The sequence below is a fragment of the Jaculus jaculus genome, chromosome 1 (assembly GCF_020740685.1).
Source record: "Jaculus jaculus isolate mJacJac1 chromosome 1, mJacJac1.mat.Y.cur, whole genome shotgun sequence".
Taxonomy (NCBI): Eukaryota; Metazoa; Chordata; class Mammalia; order Rodentia; family Dipodidae; genus Jaculus; species Jaculus jaculus.
The window spans coordinates 99,556,862-99,578,352 of record NC_059102.1 but is presented as its reverse complement, the minus strand read 5'-3'; the positions used below and the strand labels follow the sequence as shown (position 1 = coordinate 99,578,352).

Genomic DNA, 21,491 nt, shown 5'->3' with positions numbered 1-21,491 from the left:
AGCCTTTATTATTCTCATAAATGATATATATTTCCTTTCTCATGTGCCATTAAAGATTATATAGTAACAACTTACATTTTGCTCAGCTAAGGAAACATAAATAAAATTTTTAACTTAGAAAAAGATAAAAACAGAAAATAGGAGTGCTGACTCATGACTCTTTAGATCAGTCCCTGCTGGCATCTGACATCAGTGACAAAGGTAGAGTTCTCATGGCCTCTTGCCTTCCTTAGCATCCCAATGGAAATTTAATTCTGTCTTAATTTCTGACTTTATTCTGCATATATGCCTATATATTCTCCCTACATGATAAGTCAGTGCTTATGGGGACAGACTTGGAGATACTTAAGCAGGAAAAAAAGTAAGATGGGAAAATATCCAAGGTTTTCTGTTTTTAGTTTGAGAGCCACTGTCCACTGTCAGCCTGGTGCTTTCCTCAAAAGAATTAGACTTGAGAAACTAACCAGCATCCTGTTCTTAGGTGCTATTTTGCAGGATGCTGTCTGTGGCAGAAGGTGTTAGAGACAGGGACAGGGCCACACTGCTGTGGCAGACTGAAGAGTCTTCCAGAGACATCTTATCTAGGAAGCAGAGTTTTGATTTTGAAGCCCCCCCTCAAAAAAAAGTTCAACTTGAGTTGGTATGAAACAATGTTGAAATTTATACTAAAATAAAATTTTAACACAGATTTAATTATGACAGTGAATAGAAACAGAGGCATTTAGGAAAAAAGGCAGTAAGTATCCAAGTGTTTACATGGACCTCTCAAGAAAATGTAGTATTTTCAGTATGTTAGCATCTGTAGCATATAAAATTTTGGAAACTTTTCAAGTGACAATGGAAAAGTGCTTTTTAAGGGATCCCCTTCTTTGTCTCTCCTTTTGGTAAGTGAGGTCATGACATGTTTGACAAAAATACATTGGATAGGGGCTGGAGGGATGGCTTAGTAATTAAGGCGTTCATCTCCAAAGCCAAAGGACCAAGGTTCGATTTCCCAGGACCCATGTTAGCTAGATGCACAAGAGGGCCCAATGTCTGGAAGTTCATTAACGGAAGCTGGGACCCTGGCATGCCCATTATCTCTCTCTCTTTCTCTCACTCTCCTTCTCTTCCTCCCTCTTTCTCTCTGTCAAGTAAATAAATAAATATAAAAAATAAATTGGGTAGGATTATAAGCCAAAGCCATATATCACATGATTTCATAAGGGTAGTACCCTGTTTTTTTTTTTAATTTATAAACTAAATTTACAGTATTGTTTCTGCAATTTGCAGAAAATGGCAGATTTTTAGCCACAAAGGAATAGCCCATCACGCACACACACACACACACACACACACACACACACACACATATATATATATATACATACATACACATATATACATACATATATATACATACACATATATATACATATATATACATACACATATATACATGCATATATATACATATATATTTACACATATATGCAGAAGATGCATATATGTATATACATATACATATACATATACATACATATATATACATACATACATACATATATATATATAGACATGATGGCCCTGAGTGCCCAGACTTTGCTCCATGCTGAGGTGGATGAAGTCTACCAGGAGGTGCATCCACTGGGCCAGGGCTGCTTCGGCCATGTAATCCTGGTTATGCACTGTCAGAAAGGTACGGATCCTGGGACCAGACTGTGGCTGCAGCTGGGGCTGGGTGTGGGGGCCCCAAGGGCAGCAACCAAGACTTGGGAGTCTTACAAACCTAAGTCAGGTCTTACCTTGCCACTTTCAAGCTCTGTATTTCAGGGAACTTCATGAACCTCTCTGAGCCTCAGGTTCCTCCCTTGGAAAGATAAGTAGCTGAATAAACATGGCAGGAGGACTGCTCTGAATTTGAGACCAGCTTTGTGTCTATGCTAGCCAGGGCTACACAGCAACAGCCAGTCTCAATAAAACATAACAAGATGGCTGGAGAGATGATATATATATATATATATATATATATATATATATATATATATATATATGTATATACATATATATATATATATTGATATGATATGATATGATATAATATAATATATATATATTGATATGATATTATATATATATATATATATATATATATATATATATATATATATATATTACAAGGTAGGATCTCATTGTAGTCCAGGCTTATATGGCAATGACTTTGTCCCATGCTGTCCTAGAAATCATGACAATCCTCCAACCTCTCCTCCAGAGTGCTGCGATTAAAGGCATGTGCCATCATGCTCTGCTAAAATCATGTATTCTTCTATGTTTGTTTTTGAGGTAGGTTCTCACTGTAGCCCAGGCTGAGATGGAATGCACTCTGTAGTCTCAGGGTGGCTTCAAAGTCATGACAATCCGCCTACCTCAGCCTCCAAAGTACTGGGATTAAAGGTACGTGTCACCTGGTATGTTAGTAGTTTAGCATCCTTATTTGAGATTTCCTTATATAAATGAATATTGTCTCTGTGTAGGAAAATGTCAAAGCAAATTTTGCTAATTTTGCTAGAATTTAACTGGTGAGATACTTCAGTCAGACTCTAGGGTGAGGGCAATCTTTCTTTTCCTAAGTGATCTGATCTTCTGCCTTCTTTGATACGTATCACTTCCTCCTTTCATATTTTCCCATGTTTTTTTTTCTTCCCTGAAGTATTTAAAATGAAATACAGAGGTGTCTTAAGTTCTTAAATGAATGTAATCATACCATGTGCATTTTAAAAGTCAGTAGACACTAACTAAAAGGAGCTGCCAAGAAATAATAACTTCCAAAGCCTTGCTAGTTCTGTCTCAGGGGTCCTGTGATGGGGTCATAACCTGATAATTTGCTATGCTCACCAATACAACAGCAGGAAGATTTCTCCCCATAGACTAGCGAAGTATTTTCAGAGTAGCTTCTGGTGACCCAAGGTAGTCTCTCAACTAGTAGGATGCGTTAAATTAAGAGACCTTTGTTTGGTATTTGCCAATTCCCTAGAAAACATGACCACATAAAAAGTAAAACCCTTGCATTCTTTCTTGATAAAAGAGCTTGTAAGCCAAAATTACATGACTAAGGACAGAAAATTCTTAGTTTCTCTTAGCTTATTTCAACGGGTAAGTGTATAGCTATATTTGGCTCTTTGAGATTAAGTTTGTAAACAAGAGGATGTTCAGTATTAGAAGAACTGAGTTAAACAAATTGGTACGTTTAGGTCTGCTTTAATGACAACAAAACTATTTATTTCCAAAGATATTATAGTCCATTCTTCCAGCCCTTACATTTCAATTTTATGTAAATATTCCTTGGTAGATTAGGTAGAAAGTAGACTAAACATCCCCTTCAATAATCTATATTATAGATTCCAATGTATGTATTTTTATTTTCTAAATAGTTTTTCTTATATGTACATACAAAATTGAATAGGATACACAGTCTTCATAGATATAATAGCCTTTTAGTAATAAATTTTACAAATAGAAATCATATTAAAGAAGTTATGAATATATATCTGGCTGGGATTTTTTGTTGCCTTTCTTTTCTTGCTGACTTTTTAATTTTTATAATTTTTACCATATGAGTATTTAACATATAAATCATATATCATTTTGTGTGTATGTATGTGTGTGTGTGTATGTGTGGTACACACACACAAACACACACACACACACATACATATATATCTATACATGCATATAGATAGATAGATAGATAGATGCATGTTTGTATGTGTGGACAAACATGTTTGTGTGGGTGCACATGCATACAAGACAGAAATTGACTTCTGTGCATTCCTTTGAGATATGGCCTCCCATTGAATCCAGAGCCCACCAGTTTGGCTGGACAACCTAGCTAGGAAGACTAGGAGATCCACCTGTAGCTGCCTGCCTAACTGTGAGATTATAGGTATGTACCAACATGCCTTGCATTTCACATGGCTACAAGCAGACTGAACTCAGCGTGACAAACACTTTACAAACTCAACTATCTCCATTATTAGCAGTATATAATTTAAAGATACTACTTTATCCCACTGTTTGAAATATTTTTATTTCTAAAATGGATTTTATGAGAATATAGAAAGCCATGCTCTGTTGGTTGCTATTGATGATGTCCTTAGTTCTATCAAAGTACACTTTCCAAGCAGGACTCAATTTGCATTTTGTATTTTAACTGGAGGCAGAAGAGCATCCCTAAACGATGAGAAGAATGCCTACACAGAAAAGCGTGGCAAAGATCATGAAAAAGAGAACATAGAAGTGCATGAGGAATTTTCTTAACATTGTAATGCCATATTGGTGCTTGACAAAGTGAGTGAACTAAATCTAAAGCCCATTTCTGAAACTTAGCAGTTTTCACTGAATCAGAAGTCAGTCAGTCTCAATTAAACTAGAGGTCATGGGGGATATGTTACTATAAGAAGCACATACTAAAATCACTCAGCTGTAATGAAATGACTTGCTGACAACTGGGAGTGTCAATTATTCAGCATTTAAAGTCAGTGACACAAATTGGGATGTAATGTTCATGGCTTGTATAAAATAAACAGTAGATTTAGCTCAAATGTAAACAGTGGTTCTTGGCAGTTTCTGACACTAGCTACATTTTGATAGCATTAGTTTGATAGCATTAATTGAGAAACAAATCAGGTGCTATATATTTAAGTAAACTCTTTTCTGTAGTAAATGGTTTATTTGACATATTCTCTTGGAAAGTAGCTATAACATAAAGGCTACTTTCAATGACATAGAAACAGCCTATATTTAATGTTAAATAGTAATGCAGTTGAATATAATTTTATTGACACAAAACATAGCTCTCACCTCAAAGGGCATAAGAGATACTTTATTCTGGAGCAAAATGTGTGGGAGCATGGCCTTGAACCACAGATTTGGTTGCCCCATTTTTGTGTTCTGCTGTGTTAAAAATTTCATTTAGCTTGTATTGTCACAGATATAAATAATATACAAATCAAGGCACTTTTCAAATAGATTGGTGGAAACATTAGTTGGGTGGGTTATAGTAAAGCAGAGAAATCTCAGATATAGCCTTTTGATGGTATTGATGACATATTTGGCATCAGGGTTGGTGGAAGCTGGTGGTCTGTTAGTACATTTCAGAAACTTTACAACTGATAAACCAATCAGATGTCAGGTTGGACAGCAAGGTGGGCAACAAATGCCTACTAAGTAGCTAGAAGTAGCCAAGGAAGTGTGAGTCTGAGCCTGCAGTCATAACTCTCTCCATGATAATGGGAGATCTATCTGTCCATCATCCTTGTCTGAAGTAGATGTAGAGATTTTCAGGAATTTTCATTCACAATTTGAATATATTGTATAGATAATTTGTAGACCTGTTCCTTCCACCTTATGGATTGACTTCCTTCTCAGCATTGCCACAGAACAGAATATACAGTGAACTTAGCTACTTCATTTGTATTTTATACACTGTAATATTCATGTCCAAGCTAAGAAAATGTACCTAATCCCCAGGGCAGAAGGATTGTACCTGTTTCTTAACACAAATTTTATAGCTTTATATTTAGGTGTAGGGTCCACCACTGGTCATTTTATAAATAAATACAATTTTTGTGAGGTAGGGTTTCACACTATCCAGGCTGACCTAAAACTCATTTTGTAGTCCCACGCAGGCCTCAAATTCATGGCAATCTTCTTATCTCTGTTGGGATAAAAGGTGTGAACCACCATGTGTTTATTATGAGTTGATTTTAGAAAAAACAGACTTTTACAGTGGAATTTTATCTTCTTTCCTTCTTGACTCTTCTTTGAAACTCCGTGCATATTTAGTTCATTGAAGTTTATCACAGATAATTGGAACTGTCATCTTTTTTTTGTGATAGGTTTCCTGATGGTAGTTGGTATGTATGTTTTATTTTAGAATATTTTTCTTACTATTTCATTAGGTTCCCTAATAACTGTCTTCAAATTTATTTTATCTATTCATTTGCGAGAAAAAAAAAAAAAAAACAGAGAGAGGGGGAGAGAGAATGGGCATTCCAGGCTCTTTAGCTGCTGCAAATGAACTCCAGATGCATGTGTCACCTTGTGCATATGGCTTACATGGATCCTGGGGAATTGATCCTGAGTCCTCTGAATTCTCAGGTAAGTGTCTTAACCACTAATCCATCTCTCCAGCCCCCTAATAACTATTTTGAAGTGTCTAATCTTCTGCTTGTTTTGCTGTAGTTACCTTCTTATTCCCAGCAAAAGCACCTGAACAAAAGCACCTGATGGAAGGAAAGTTTTCATTTGGCTTACAGTCTGAAGGGGAACATTCGTGATGTCAGGGAAAGCATGGTATGAGCAAAGGCTCACCATCACCTCTGCCATAGCAGGCAGAAAACAGCAGTACGAAAATGAGACATATTCTACTATGGAGGAGCTGGTTATAACACTGTAAGCTTGCTACTAGCAACTCACTTCATCCAGCAAGCCTCTGCTTCCCAAATTGCTATCACCAAGCGTTCAGAACACATGCATTTATGAGGGACATTGGATAATTTACTATGAATTATACTTAGTATTTTGCACAACTAAAATACAATTTTAATATCCATTCTAATAAGAGCAGTCACAGTCTATATCATGCATTACTTATGAGTAGTTTGACTTTATTTCTCATGTACAGCATTTATTACTTCTCTGGACAGGTTTGTCTGGAAAACAGGTACTATGGATTTCATCTTGTTTAATATTATATATTGCTTATAGGTGATCTTGTATCCCCTGTAAATATACTTGAGCTTAATTTTGTGAAGCAGTTCTAAAGAAGAAAACTTTACCTTTTAGGGGTGTGTTTTTATGATTTATTATATTTGGACAGTTAGTGATTTATTGAGGGCTAATTGTTTCCCATTGCTAAGGAAAATTCAATTTTGAGTTTTATATCCATGCTCCTGTGGCATATGAACCATCACTGTCTGATAAGAATATGGGCCATTCTGTATACTCTCGTATACTCTCCTAGTTTATCATTTCAGCCTCTGCTCCTTTGGATGATCACTTCTCACTACCCAATGTGTTATACACATGTCCACTATTTTCAAACCAGTACATGTTTTCTATTTTAGTTTTCCATAAAGAATAATTGTGCTCTGTTGTTCCATCTGAGTTTAAAGTAGAAGCTTCACTTCAATTAATTTCAATAATCGATTCAATAACTATAGTAGAAAATGATTCAACATTAATTACTCTTCTGTCTAGAATATTGTTTTCCTTGTCATGCACATATCTTCCTTACAAGTTGCTATTGAAAGAATAACAGTCCAAGAAGATTTCTTTTTAAGTGGGAAGAGAGCTACAACATTTGCCAAGCCAGGAATTGAGAGATGGAAAGTTTTCTTGTAATTTGAGATAAACATAAACAATATAACAAAGAGTATATTGGGAAGAATGCACATAGAAACTCAGAACATTACTTTATATATCAAATGTTCAAAACATGTGACTTTGTGCTCTCAAAAATGTTATTAGCAAGATTAAAATTACTTTAGGATGTAATACAAAATTAAAGCAGTCCATATTATATTAAACTATTACTTCTAGCCTATGTTCCTGATATTGGGTGGAGATGGATTTATTTTATTATTATTTCACTTAATTTTAAAAATCATTTTAAATGGGCTGGAGGGATAGTTTAGTGGTTAAGGCACTTGCCTGCAAAGCCAAAGGGTCACATTTGGATTCCCCAGTCCCCACATAAACACAAGCACAAGATGGCACTGGATTTTGTTTGCAGTGGCTGGAAGCCCTGGTGCACACATTCTCTCTCTCTCTCTCTCTCTCTCTCTCTCTCTCTCTCTCTCTCTCTCTCTCACACACACACACACACACACACACACACACACACACACTCTGCCTTATACTCTCTCATATAAATAAATAAAAATAAAATCATTTATATTGGTAAAAATTCATTTGAACTTATAACTAATTTTGAAAGTACTGACACCTAGGGTATAACTTCACTATACACTAAACAACAAAAAGTACTTTAAAAAACAAAAACTGGAATTCTACAGAAATATTTTATACCACTACCTAAAATTATACATAGTTACTCTATGATTTCCAACCTATACTGTTGCATGTGATGGTGATATCAAATTTGTATTATAATATAATAATGTAGTATGAAACATTGTGAATGTGCTATTTCTACTTCCTCCGCTTTTATTGTATAACATTTTTGTTATGGATTATACTATCAAGTATAATTTCTATTGAATGTAAACAGATACTATTTCATTATTTTGTTTTATTATTTTCATATTCAGTTAAATTTAAAGCAATATAAAATTGGCTGTTTTATCTTTAATTTTATCCATTAGATTCTCTTGATTTCCCTGTTTAATTTCAATATATGTCTGTTTTAATATTCCTTATGTCTTGCTAAATTACTTTAAAATGTATTGTTAGTGCTGACCTGTTGGCAATAAATTCCTCAATGTTTATTTCTCTGAAAATATCATTATTTATTTATTTCAGCTTTTCAAGGTAGGGCCATGCTTTAGCCCAAGCTAACCTGAAATTACTATATATTCTCAGAGTGGCCATGAACTAACAGCAATCCTCCTATCTCTGCCTCCCAAGTGCTGAGATTAAAGATGTGTACCACCACACCCAGTTTAACGGTTTTTTTTTTTAACTCTATGTAAATTGAGCATAGAATTCAGGCCAATTTCTTCCTTAGTTCTTTTAAGTTTTAAGAATTGGCATCAGACATGTGAAGCAATTTAGTGTAGCATGTATTTTTCCTTTCTTGGTAATGTTCTCATTTTTCTGTTCCTGAAATCAAGATTGTTTTCATTATCTTTGTTTTTAGTATTTTGTCTAGTCATATCTTTATAATATGCATTTCATGTAGTCTTTTTTTTTTTATCAAACTTTGTTGTTGTTCTCTAAGTTTTTTGCATTTATGATGCATTCCCTTTCAAGCTTTTAAATTTCTAAATAATCTCCTCAACCACATTTTCTTTCCTTTCTTCTTATGCTTTTAGGAGATACAATTAAATGCATTTTAGTGAATTGTATATTCCCATAAAAGATCTAGATTTTTGTAGCTTTTGTTTATTTTGATATTTTTTATTATATTTATTCTTCAATTTATATAATTTATACTTATATATTATACAATGTGTTGTTTTTCTATTTAACTCTCACCAACTTCTTAAATTCTTTAAAAAATATTTTATTTATTGTTATTTATTTGAAAACAGAGAGAAAGAACAGTAATGCCAAGGCTTCTTGCCACTGCCAACAAACTTTAGAGATGTGCATTTTGTGTATCTGACTTCACATGGGTGCTGGAGGGTTGAACCTGGAATATTAGACTTTGCAAGCAAGCATTGTAACCTCTCAGCCATCTCTCTAGCCTAATTATTTATTTATATTTTCATATTTTCAGTTTTCTGGCATTTGTTTCTGTCTTTTATTAAATTATATCACTGCTTCAGAGATGGTTAAAGGTACTTGTTTGCAAAGCCTGACAGCCCAGGATTCACTTCCCTTGTGCCCTCATAATGCCAGATTCACAAAGAAGAGCATGTGTCTGAAGTTCATTTGAAGTGGTAGGAGTCTCTGGCATAAGCATACACTATCTCTTTTAAATAAATTAATAAAATATTTTTTAACAAATTATCTCATTAATGATAATTTGGCTACTAAGTACTTTCAAGTTACAATAACAATAGCAATCACATTTTCTTGTCTTTCTGACATCTTTGTTACTGCTTTCTACTTTTTCTTTAACCTGGTTTTAGAACTATGTAGGTTCACAAGCATTTTGGAATTTAGCAAAAGCTCTAATCCACAAATTAGGCTAAGTGCACAGAGAAGCTGCCTAACAGAGCAGAAAATATATTGCTACTGTGGTTTGTGGTTGATATTATGAACTATAGATCATGTCATAGTGAGAAAGGGTTTCAATAAGAAGTAATGCTGGGAAATCAGTCATCTCAGAAATTTCTTTTCATGGGTGAAGAGTAAAGTGAGGAGAAGTCAGAAATAAGCTTTGGGTTAGATTTATAAATCTCGTAGATATTCTCCATTTTCTTTAGAGGTAACCAGCCTGCCAAAAGAATTATTACATTTTTAGTAAGAATGTTTTATTTGAGACAAATAATTATCAAGTTTGTCACTCAGATGATTCTTTATAAAAAAAGGTATATTTCAAGTTTAATTGATTTATATAATGCTTTAGCATTCATGCTGAACACATTTAATTTCTTATCACATAAAGATAGATGATATGATCTATGGGGCACCAGCTGCCTCTCAGATGGTTTAGAAAGAAGTTACAATGCAACAGACACATAACCTTCATGGTCTTGTAAAATTCTTTGTTGTTGAATAACATGCATAGCGTTTTGTAAATATAATTATAGAGAGAAAATTTATGATTTATTTGAAACACAAATTTCTGTAAATATTGCTACAAAATAAGAAAATCATATATGGACTATTTAAGTCCCTTCCTAATAATTTATTTAAAATGTTTTACAGGTTAATACAGGTTATAGATAATTTCTCTTTTTAAAATCACTTTTTGTATGCATTAATGTAATATAGCTTTTGTTTACTTACAGGATATTTTTTCCTACAATTCCTTAAGTAGAACTTAGAATGTGATAATATAGGATAATAAAATAGAACATATCCAGTGAAATGTCCCTAGCAAGACTGATTAAAAATGGAACCAGTTTGTGACTACTTATGTCTGGAAGTTCTGAACTATATATCTAAAAACAGAGCTCTTGATATTCTAAATAATTACAACTATTTTTTGTAAGATATTAATGACAAATTGTATGGAAGTATATTCAATGTACCATGATGAGGCACTAACGTACTAAGCATTTCAAAAGAATAGCACAGGAGCTCTGGAACTAGATAAACATACATAACTGGCAGATGTCGGGAGCCATAGAGCAAAAGCCTCTGCATTTTGCCTGGGCATGCTCATAAGCTAACTCATTACTCAGAAAGCTGGTACATCCAGCTTCCTGTTAGGTACTTCTGGAACGTCAGTCAGCAGACTGCTTACAGAATCTTATCTTTTGCAAAAGGCCAGTTTATGGTCAGGATGTTAAGCCATTGAGGCAAGATTAGATGAACACCTGATTACATCTCCTCTAGGTTTCCTGACAATTCCAAAGCCCTAAAACACGTCAGCCAACTTATTCCCCACCCCCTTTTCTTCCCCTATATAACCACTGTGTAAAAATTAAAGACTCTGAGGCCTTGACAAACATCTAGCATGGTCTCCTTCTTGTGTCTGTTTGCCCTTTCCTATTAAGGTTAACTTCCCCTTGGGTCCTTGTTCAACTCCCCGCTGGCTGGGGCAGGCAGGGAGGACTCTGACATAATTCATATACAGAAAAGAATGAATGCTTCTAATGATTTTGTGTATATCAGAATTCATATTAGAGTGGTGGATGTAAAGTGGTAAACAAAGGAAATTTGGGGAATGATGGATATTTTAAATACTACTTTTTCTTTATCCTTGTTTTAGAACTATGTAGGTTCACAAGTATTTTGGAATTTAGCAAGGGCTGTTAAATGGGTAGATATAAATTAGAGATAAATAGAAAACATTGTGAAAAAGAGTGTTGTGAGATAAGAGGGGGGATATTTGGGACATAAGATAAAAATATGTCATATACACATATGAAAATGTCAAAATAAAAATAAAAAATCATTATCAAGATATATGATTAGTGTTTATACATTTAACTATTTGCAAATATAAAATTTCTCTTACAAAACACACTGGAATGATATGTTTTACACAGTATAAATGTAGGCAAGAAATGTCACTGACAGGTTTATTGAGCAGTAATACTATTAAAAGATATATGTATGTGTATATATATACATATATACATATGCATGCATATATATATGTTTATATATTAGAGGTCATAAAAATATAAGCATTTTGTGTAATTGCAAAGTAAAGAATATCTGTCTAATGGAATTGATAATTTTATTTTTTCCCTACTAGGTATGGTGGTACATCCCTTTAATTCTAGCACACAGAATGCAGAATTTGGAATTCTAGTCTAGCCTTTTGTTATAGAGTGAATTCCACATCAGCCTGGGTTTGAGTAAGACCTTGCCTCAAAAAAATAAATACATACATTTGGGCTGGAGAAATGGCTTAGTGGTTAAGGAACTTGCTTACAAAGCCAAAGAACCCAGGTTCAATTCCCCAAGACCCATATAAGCCAGATGGACAAAGTTTCACATGTGTCTTGAGCATGTTTGCGGTGGCTGGAGGCCCTCCCATACACGTTTTCTCTCTATGTGTCTCTTCCTCTCTCTCTCTCTATGCCCTCTTAAATTCTCAAGAAATAAAATATGAAAAAGTTTAAAAATACAAGCCAGGTCTGTTGGCACATGCTTTAAATCCCAACACTTGGGAGGCAGAGGTAGGAGAATCATCGTTAGTTCAAGACCACTCTGAGACTACATTATGAACTCCAGGTCAGCCTGGACTAGAGCAAAACCTTCCCTAGAAGAAACAAAACAAAACAAAATTTAAAAATACATATACTTCTGATAATGTTGTTGACTAGTTTATAAGTAATTTAAAAATACAAGCCAGGCCTGGTGGCACATGCTTTAAATCCCAAAACTTGGGAGACAGAGGTAGGAGAATCATTGTTAGTTCAAGGCCACTCTGAGACTACATTGTGAAATCCAGGTCAGCCTGGACTAGAGCAAAACTTTCCCTCAAAAAAACAAAACAAAACAAAATTTAAAAATACATATATTTCTGATAACGTTGTTGACTAGTTTATAACTAATTCAGCTATTTTAATATTTGAAATAGACAAGTGGCTTCTTCCATAATCCATGAGATGACTTTACCATATTTTTGGAAAATTCCACAAATTTGTGAGGGGATTCAATTTTTGATATGTTTATTTTATATGAACACTAGAGTATTAAAAGTTTTAAATTATTTTATTTTATTTATTTGGAAGATAGAGGGAGAGAGAGAGGCATAGAGAAAGAAAGAATAGGTATGCCAGGGCCTCCAGCCACTGCAAACAAACTCCAGATTCATGTGCCACTGTGTGCATCTGTTCTTAGTGGGTACTTGGAAATCGAACCTGGGTCCTTAGCCTTCACAAGAAAGTGCCTTAACTGTTAAACCATCTCTTCAGCCCTAGAGTCTTAATTTTAATACTTTGAAAATGGTACTTCAGCAAATAACTGGACAATAATTGTAGCTTTACAGTTCTTAACATCACTCCTATGATATGATTCCTTACATATTAAATTGTTATTTGACTGGGAATGACAAATACAGAGTGAATTATTTTAATAATATACAAAGACAAATTGGTGAACCATGTTAGAAATCTGAGCTATAGTTAATATCTCCTGTTGCATCTTTCTGTATAAAATATAATCCCAGGAAGTCTTACTTGAATGTACTCAGAATATGTAACAGAATCAATAGCATCTTCTGCTCTAGAAGTAAGCTTGTCATTGAAAAAATTTGTCTCAGAAATTCTGCTATATGTTGTTTTATTATTTTTGTCTGAATTTTAAGCAGCATAAGAAACAATCACACATATTATTCTGATGTATTTCCAAATCACAATGTAATCACATTCACTTTACTCTTTTAGACAGCCAGTTTCAAGTTTCCAGCTTCCAAGAGGTTTTCTCTTATGACTTGAAACACAATACCTTACTAAGTGGATGTCTTTGTATTTCTAGCATATATTTTGTTTCTTTTAGGTGGCTCATTCAAAAGCATAAAAGGAGACTTCCATTTAAGATAGCTGCAGAGGAGTCATACCAAACCAGCTTAGGGAAGGATTTAAGGCAAAACTACCACAAAATATACTTTTATTCTGAAAAGTAAAGGTGTATAGGTTTTCATCAGCCAAAGCAGGGATGTAGGAGAGACACAGATCTACCATAAGAAGGAAATCAGCCAGAATCCCACAGAGGCACTTGTGGCCCCCTCGGATCCATGCACCCACCTGGCCCAGCACCTAGCTACAGGAGCAAAGACCAAACAAGGAGATTTTCCAACCTCATCAAACCTGAAGGGGAGATAGTGGAGATCAGCTAAGGAGGTGCTGAAAGGGATACAGGTGAGAACAATTGAGCAGTTCCACTACAACCCCAGTTTTCCTGCACTCTCCCATCCCCCAACCATCAAAACCCTGAACTTCAGGAGAACACATTCAGCCCCAGCAGTAAGGAATCCAGCACAGCTGATCAGAGCACAAGCTCCACAAAACAACATGAGCAGATGAAGCTGGGCACTCAGCATTGGCAATATTGGAAGCCATCGCAAAAGGTAATGAGGCCAACTGACAATCAAACAGGTACATAGGCTGGCACTGGAAGTGCTGATATTTCTTTCCATTTCAGGGCAGGTTATGGGTTACATACTTGTGGTTGGTTTTACCATTTTCAAATAAACTGTATTTGGGGGTTTTACAATTGTTGCCTTTGATGGGCCTAAGAAACAAGCAGAGGTTGCTATCCTAGTATCTGACAGGACAGACATCAAACAAACATTAGTGGGAAAGATAAAGAAGGTCACTTTGTACTGACGAAAGGAACACTTCAACAGGAGGACATTATAGTCCTAAACATATATGCACCTAACACAGGGGCTCCCAATTTCATCAACAAACACTTTTACACTTAAAGTCACAGATAACAACAAACACAATTGTAGTGTGTCTTCAATATCCCACTCTCATCGCAGCAAAAAATAAACAGAGAGACTTGATGTCATGGTACAAATATACCTAATAGATATCTACAGATCATTCCATCCAAGCATTGCAGAATTTACATTTTTATCAGCAATACATGGAACATTACCCAAAAACAGATCATATATTAGGACACAAAGCAAATCTTGACAAATACAGGGAAATTGAAATAATCCCTTGAACTCTCTCTGACCACAATGGAAATTAACTACAAATCAACAAAAAGAAAAACTACAGAGCATACAGAAATTCATGGAAACCAATAGTACCCTATTGCATGATGAATGGGTCATTGAAGAAATAAAAGTGGAAATCAATAAATTCATAGAATAAAATGATGATGAGAATACAACATACCCAAACATTTGGGACATGATGAAGGCAGTCCAAAGAGGGGAATTAACAGCTCTAAATGCCTATATTAAGAAATTAGAGAGTTCACGAGTCAACAACTTAATGATTCACTTTAAGGCCTTGGAAAAAGAACAAGGCAAACCAAAAATCAGCATATGGGAAGAAATAATAAAGATTAGGGCAGAAATGAATGAAATATAAATCCAAAAAGTCAATGAAACAAAGAGTTGGTTTTTGAAAGGATAAATAAGATATATAAACACAAAGTAAGTCTGACCAGAAGAAAGAGAGAAAAAACAAAGATTAATAAAATTAGAGATGAAAAGGGCACCATTACAACAGATACCAAAGAAATTCAGAAAACTATAAGGAAATACTTTAAATCTATATTTGAAATCAATGATTTTCTTGATTCATATGATCCACCAAAAGTAAATCAAGATGAGATAAACCATAATCGACCTATAGACCTATAGCAAGTTCAGAGATCCAAGAAGTTATAAAAAGTCTCCCAACTAAAAAAAGACCAGGCCCAGATGGATTCAATGATGAATTTTAGCAGAACTTCATGGAGAAACTAACACCACTGCTTCTAATTCCATAATATCGAAAAAGAAGGAATTCTACCAAACTCATTCTGTGAAGGCAGCATCATCCTGACCCCCAAATCAGAGAAAGTCAGAACAAAAAATAAAGAAAGAAAGAAAGAAAGAAAGAAAGAAAGAAAGAAAGAAAGAAAGAAAGAGAGAGAGAGAAAGAAAGAAAAAGAAAAAGAAAAAAGCACAGACTATCTCCCTATTGCAGTTATGTTTGCATTGCTGGTAGAAATCACCAAACAAAGAGAAGCTTGTGGGGGGGGGGGGAAGAGAGGTTTATTTTGATTTGCAGGCTCAAGGGGGAAGCTCCATACTGGCAGGGAAAACAATGTCATGAGCCGAGGGTGGACAACAATCTCTGGCTAACATAAGGTAGAACATAGCAACAGGAGAGTGTGCCAAACACTAAACACTGATATGGGAAAACTGACTATAACACCCATAAGCCTGCCCCCAACAATACACTCCCTCCAGGAGGAGTTAATTCCCATATCTCCATCAGCTGGGAACTTAGCATCCAGAACACCTATGTTCATGGGGGACACCTGAATCAAACTACCACATTTCACCCCTGGCCCTCATAAACTGATAATCATACATGATGTAAAATACAATACTTTCAGTTCAACTTTAAAAGTCCCCATAGTTTTTATCAACTCCAATGATGTTCATACATCCCCATAGTCCAAGGTCTTTTGAATGAGCCATAATATACATACATATATATATATATATATACCTCAAAATCCCATAATGGCACAGAATAAACATTCACAAAAGATGGCATTGGGCATAGAAAAGAAATGCTCAAGCAATACATGATTTAAACAGGGCAAACACCAAACTCGGTAGCTCCAAGTCCAACAACTCTAGTCAGTAACAAATCTCCACGTCCAATAATTCTAACCAGCAACACATCTCTGGTATTCCAATTCCACCCCTCCAGCTAGGCTACTCAGTAAAACTTCAAGTCTGGAAGCTTTCCTTAGCAGACATCTGGTGGTCCCAGTGGCTCCACTGGGTCTCTCTTGCAATCATAGTTCATCCTCATAGCCCCATGGGGTCTCCATGCAAACAGCCAACCTGCTACACACTGCCCATAGCCACTAACAAAACAAAAGACCATGTTGGAAACGCAATGGACCTTTCTTTCCTGCATTCCTTATACTCCACAATACCAGGTAGGGTGCCAATTTGTTAATCCAGGAGGGAATAAAGCCGACTTTGGAGAATAGGACAGTCCTTGAGCACTCAGGCCCCTTCAAAAGAGTCTACATTCTTCCTGTTATGCCAGTGCAGGTCAGATGACCCAATATCAAAAGTTGCAATATCTCAAAAAATTTTGGGTGAACAGGAAGGAGTTTAGTCTCAAAGATATCATGTTTTTCCCCTGCAGCATATCCCTCTGCTTCCACCAAACCATTTCTATGCAATGCAACCTTCCACAGTTTCTCAGGACATGGGCATAACTGCAAGCTTCCCACACAAACTTCCAGCCCAGTCCAAGCAAAGAACTTTCTCACTCTCATAAGCCAAAACTCACAGTCCATAGTTCTTTCTGTATTCAGGTCTTTCAACTCTGACCAGAATAGTCCACCAAGCTCTACTTCCAGCACTATAAGGCATCTCTTAGGTCAAGTTTTCAAATCCACATTTCTTTTGAAAATCAGCTACAAAAGGCCAAAACCACACAGTCAGGTGTCTAGCAGCAACTCCACTCCTGGTACCACTTTACTGCTGCAATCAGGTTGGCATTGGTGGTAGAAATCACCCAACCAAGAGAAGCATGTGGGAAAAAATGAGGCTTATTTTTGGCTTACAGGATCAAGGGGGAAGCTCCAGGATGGCAAGGAAAATGATGGCATGAGCAGAGGGTGGACACCACGCCAACATAAGGCAGACCATAGCAACAGGAGAGTATGACAAACACTGGCATGGAGAAACCAGCTATAACAACCATAATCCCACCCCCAACAATATACTGCCTCCTGGAGGTGTTAATTCCCAAATCTCCATCAGCTGGGAACATACCATTCAGAACACCTAAGTTTATGGGGGACACCTGAATCAAACCACCTCATGACTTGGTGCAAGCTTATAATTGTAGCATTGTGGAATCAGACACAGAATCTTCCTGGGGCTGGTTGACCTTCCAAGCTAGCTTAAGTATGTGTAGTCCTAGTCAATGTGGGATCATGTCTCAACAATAATATTAAACATAACATTATAAATATTAATTTTGGTAGCAATCATTGGACCCATGCATGGCATGATATTTGTGGTAGTTTGATTCAGGTGTCCTCCATAAACATAGGTGTTCTAGATGCTAGGTTCCTCCGCTGATGGCAATTGGAAATTAAAGCCTCTTGGAGGCAGTGTATTGTTGGAGGAAGGCTTATGGGTCTTATAGCCAGTTTCCCCATGGCAGTGTTTGGCACACTCTACTGTTCCTATTGTCCACCATATGTGGGCCAGGGGGTGATTTCTAACCTCTGTTCATGCCACCGTTTTCCCCTGTCACTGTGGATCTTACCCCTTGAGCTTATAAGCCAAAATAAACCTCTTTTTCCCACAAGCTGCTCTTGGCTGAGTGATTTCTACAAGCAATATGAACCTGACTGCAACAATAAAGTAGTACCGAGGAGTGGGATTGCTGCTAGACACCTGGATGTGTGGCTTTGGCCTTTTGGAGCTTATTTTCAAGAGAAATGTGGAAGGATTTGAAACCTTGAAGCCTTGCAGTGCAGCAAGTACAGCTTGGTTGACTATTCTGGTCAGAGCTGTAAGACCTGAATGCAGTAAGAGTTAGGGACTGTGAGGATTGGCTTATGAGGGTGAGAAAGAGCTTTGCTTTGACTGAGCCAGCAGTTTGGGTGAGAAGCGTGCTGTTATGCCTGTGTCCTGAGAGGTTGTGGAGGGTGGCTTTGCATAGAAATGAACTGGAGAGAGCAAGAGGGATATGGCACAGAAAGAAAAACCTGGGTGAACTGCTGTCCTTTCAGTTGTAATTGAGAGATTGTGAATTTTGAGATTCTGCTAGGTGACCTGCAGTGGGGCAAGAGCAAGAATGTAGACTCTTTTGGAGGGGCCTGTGTGCTCAAGGAGTGTACTGTTCTTCAAAGTCTGCTTTATTACCCCCTGGATTAACAAATTGGCACTCACTTGGTATTGTGGAGTATAATAAATTCCGGAAAGAGAGGGTAATTGAGTTTGCATCATGGTCTTGTGTTTTGGAAATGGCCATGGGCAGTTTGAAGCAGGTTTGCTGTTTGCCTGCATGGAGACCCCATGGGTCCATGCGGATGAACCGTGGATTGTAGTGGAGAACCAGGAGATGCCAGGGCCACAAAATGACTGCTAAGGAAAGCTGGAAGCTGGTGGCCTAGATTAAGTCTTCCAGAACTATGAATAGCCTACCTGGAGGGGCAGAATTGGAATGCCAGACTTATTGCTGGCTAGGATTATTAGACTTGGAGATTTGTTACAGGCTATAGTTGTTGGACTTGAAGTTACAGAGTTTGATGTTTGTCCTGTTTAAATCATGTATTGCTTGAGTGTTCTTTGCAATGCCCAATGCCATCTTTTGAAATGTGAATATTTATTCTGTGCCATTATGGGTTTTTTAAGTTATTTTTTGGTATTATGGCTCAGTTAAAAGATCATGGACTATGGGGATGTATGAACATCGATGGAATTGATAGAAACTATGAGGACTTTGAAAGTTGGACTAAATGCTTTGCATTTTTACATCATGGATGGTTAATAGTTTATGGGGTCCAGGGACAGAATGTGATAGTTGGATTCAGGTGTCCCTCATCAACTTCAGTGTTCCAGATGCTAGGTTTCCCAGTTGATGGCAATTGGAAATTACAGCCTCCTATAGGTGGTGTATTGCTGGTAGCAGGCTTATGGCTATTATAGCCAGATTTACACTGTCAGTGCTTGGCACACTCTCCTGTTCCTGTTGTCTACTTTGTGTTGACCAAGGGGTGATGTCCACCCTCTGCTCATGCCCTTGTTTTCCCCTGCCATTGTGGTACTTCCCCTTGAGCCTATAAGCCAAAATAAATCTCTTTTTTTTTTTTTTTTACCACAAGCCAGTCTTAGTTGGGTGATTTCTACAATCAATGTGAATTTGACTGCAACAATATTATAGCATTTTCAGAATACATATTTGTGTTTTGATATTATCTCTGCTTCCTGACATATTTGCAATATATTCACACAATAAGTATACCTTTTGATATTGATACTATTAATGCAAGCATTTGTTCTGGAAATTATTTTATATACTTTATTTCCTCATATATGAATATGTTTTATTTAACCACCCTTACTTTTCATTCTTCTAGCTGATACCTTTATAGGTTTGAATTAGGTGTTTTCCATAAACTCACGTGTTCTGAATACTTGATCACCAAATCATGGCAATATTAGAGGTGAAGCCTTGCTGGAGGAGATGTGTGGTTAGTGGTAAACATTTATGGATTATTATTCTAGCTTGTAAATGTTAGTTTTGTTCATTCTCCTGTTGCTGTTTTCTACCTGTTGTAGCAGAAGCCATGCCCATCCTATAATCATGCCATCTTTTCCCTGCCCTCATCGAGTTTCCCCTTGATACTATAAGCCCAGATAAACAACTTTCCTCCCATCACATGATTTAGAAGATATTTTTTGTTGTCAAGGAGAGAGAGATGGAGAGAGAATAAAAGGACTCCTTGCTGCTGCAAATGCATGTACTAATTTGTACACCTGGCTTTGCTTTGTGCATCTGGGTACTGGGTAATCAAACCCAGGCTGTCTTTGCAAAGAAGAGCCCTAACCACTGAACAATCTCTCCAGCCCCCATTACCTCCTTTTGGTCATGTGTTTTGTATCAACATTAACATAACTACAACAGTTTATAAATTTTTATTTACTAAAATTTTATAACATACTCATTTATACAACTATCCATTCATGGTCATGCTCATAGCCATGATGAAAAATAAAATTCTAGCCAAACACACTTAAAAGAAGAATGGATTGAAAAAAAGAGGAAAAAGCTTAGAGGTATTACTATGAAAATCCTCTGAATATCTATTACTTTTGGTCAACAGTATCATCTTTTTTATATCAAAATAATTTATTTTATAACAATAGTCCAACACCATTTGTCATTAGGGAATCACAAACTAAAAAATGAAGAAGTTACTGCCTCATACCTGTAAAAATGAGTAAAACACAAAAAGCTGATGATATGGAGTGTTAGAGAAGGTGAGAGGTGAGGAGAACTCTCACTTGTTGCTGGTACAAATATAGAAATACATACCACCCTGGAAGATAGTTTAATAATTTCTTACAAAAATAAATAGCCACCGGGGAAAGTGGTGCACACCTTTAATCACAGCACCCAGGATGCAGAGGTAGGAGGATTGCTGTGTGTTCAAGGCCAGTCTGGGACTACAGAGTGAGTTCCAGACCAGCCTGAGCTAGAATAAGACCCTACCCCTGAAAACACTGAAGAAAAAGCTCAAACAAACAGCAACAAAAATAAACAGCCTATCACAGTCTCAGAAATCACATTCTTGTGTGATTGAAAACATATCCATTTATAAAGCTTCATCTAAACATTTATAGTAGCTTTATTCACAATGGCCCAAAATACGAAGCAACTGATATATCTTGCGATAGGTGAGTGAGGTAACAAAGTAAACAAAGACAGAACTGGATGGTCTTTAGCAGTCAGAAGAACAGATATCAAGCCACAGGA

General features: G+C 36.3%; 1 pseudogene; it reads left to right on the top strand.

The window, feature by feature from the left end:
- The first annotated feature begins 1,560 nt into the window (after nt 1–1,560).
- LOC123463324 overlaps nt 1,561–21,491 on the top strand; it is a 74,291-nt pseudogene continuing 54,360 nt past the window's right edge.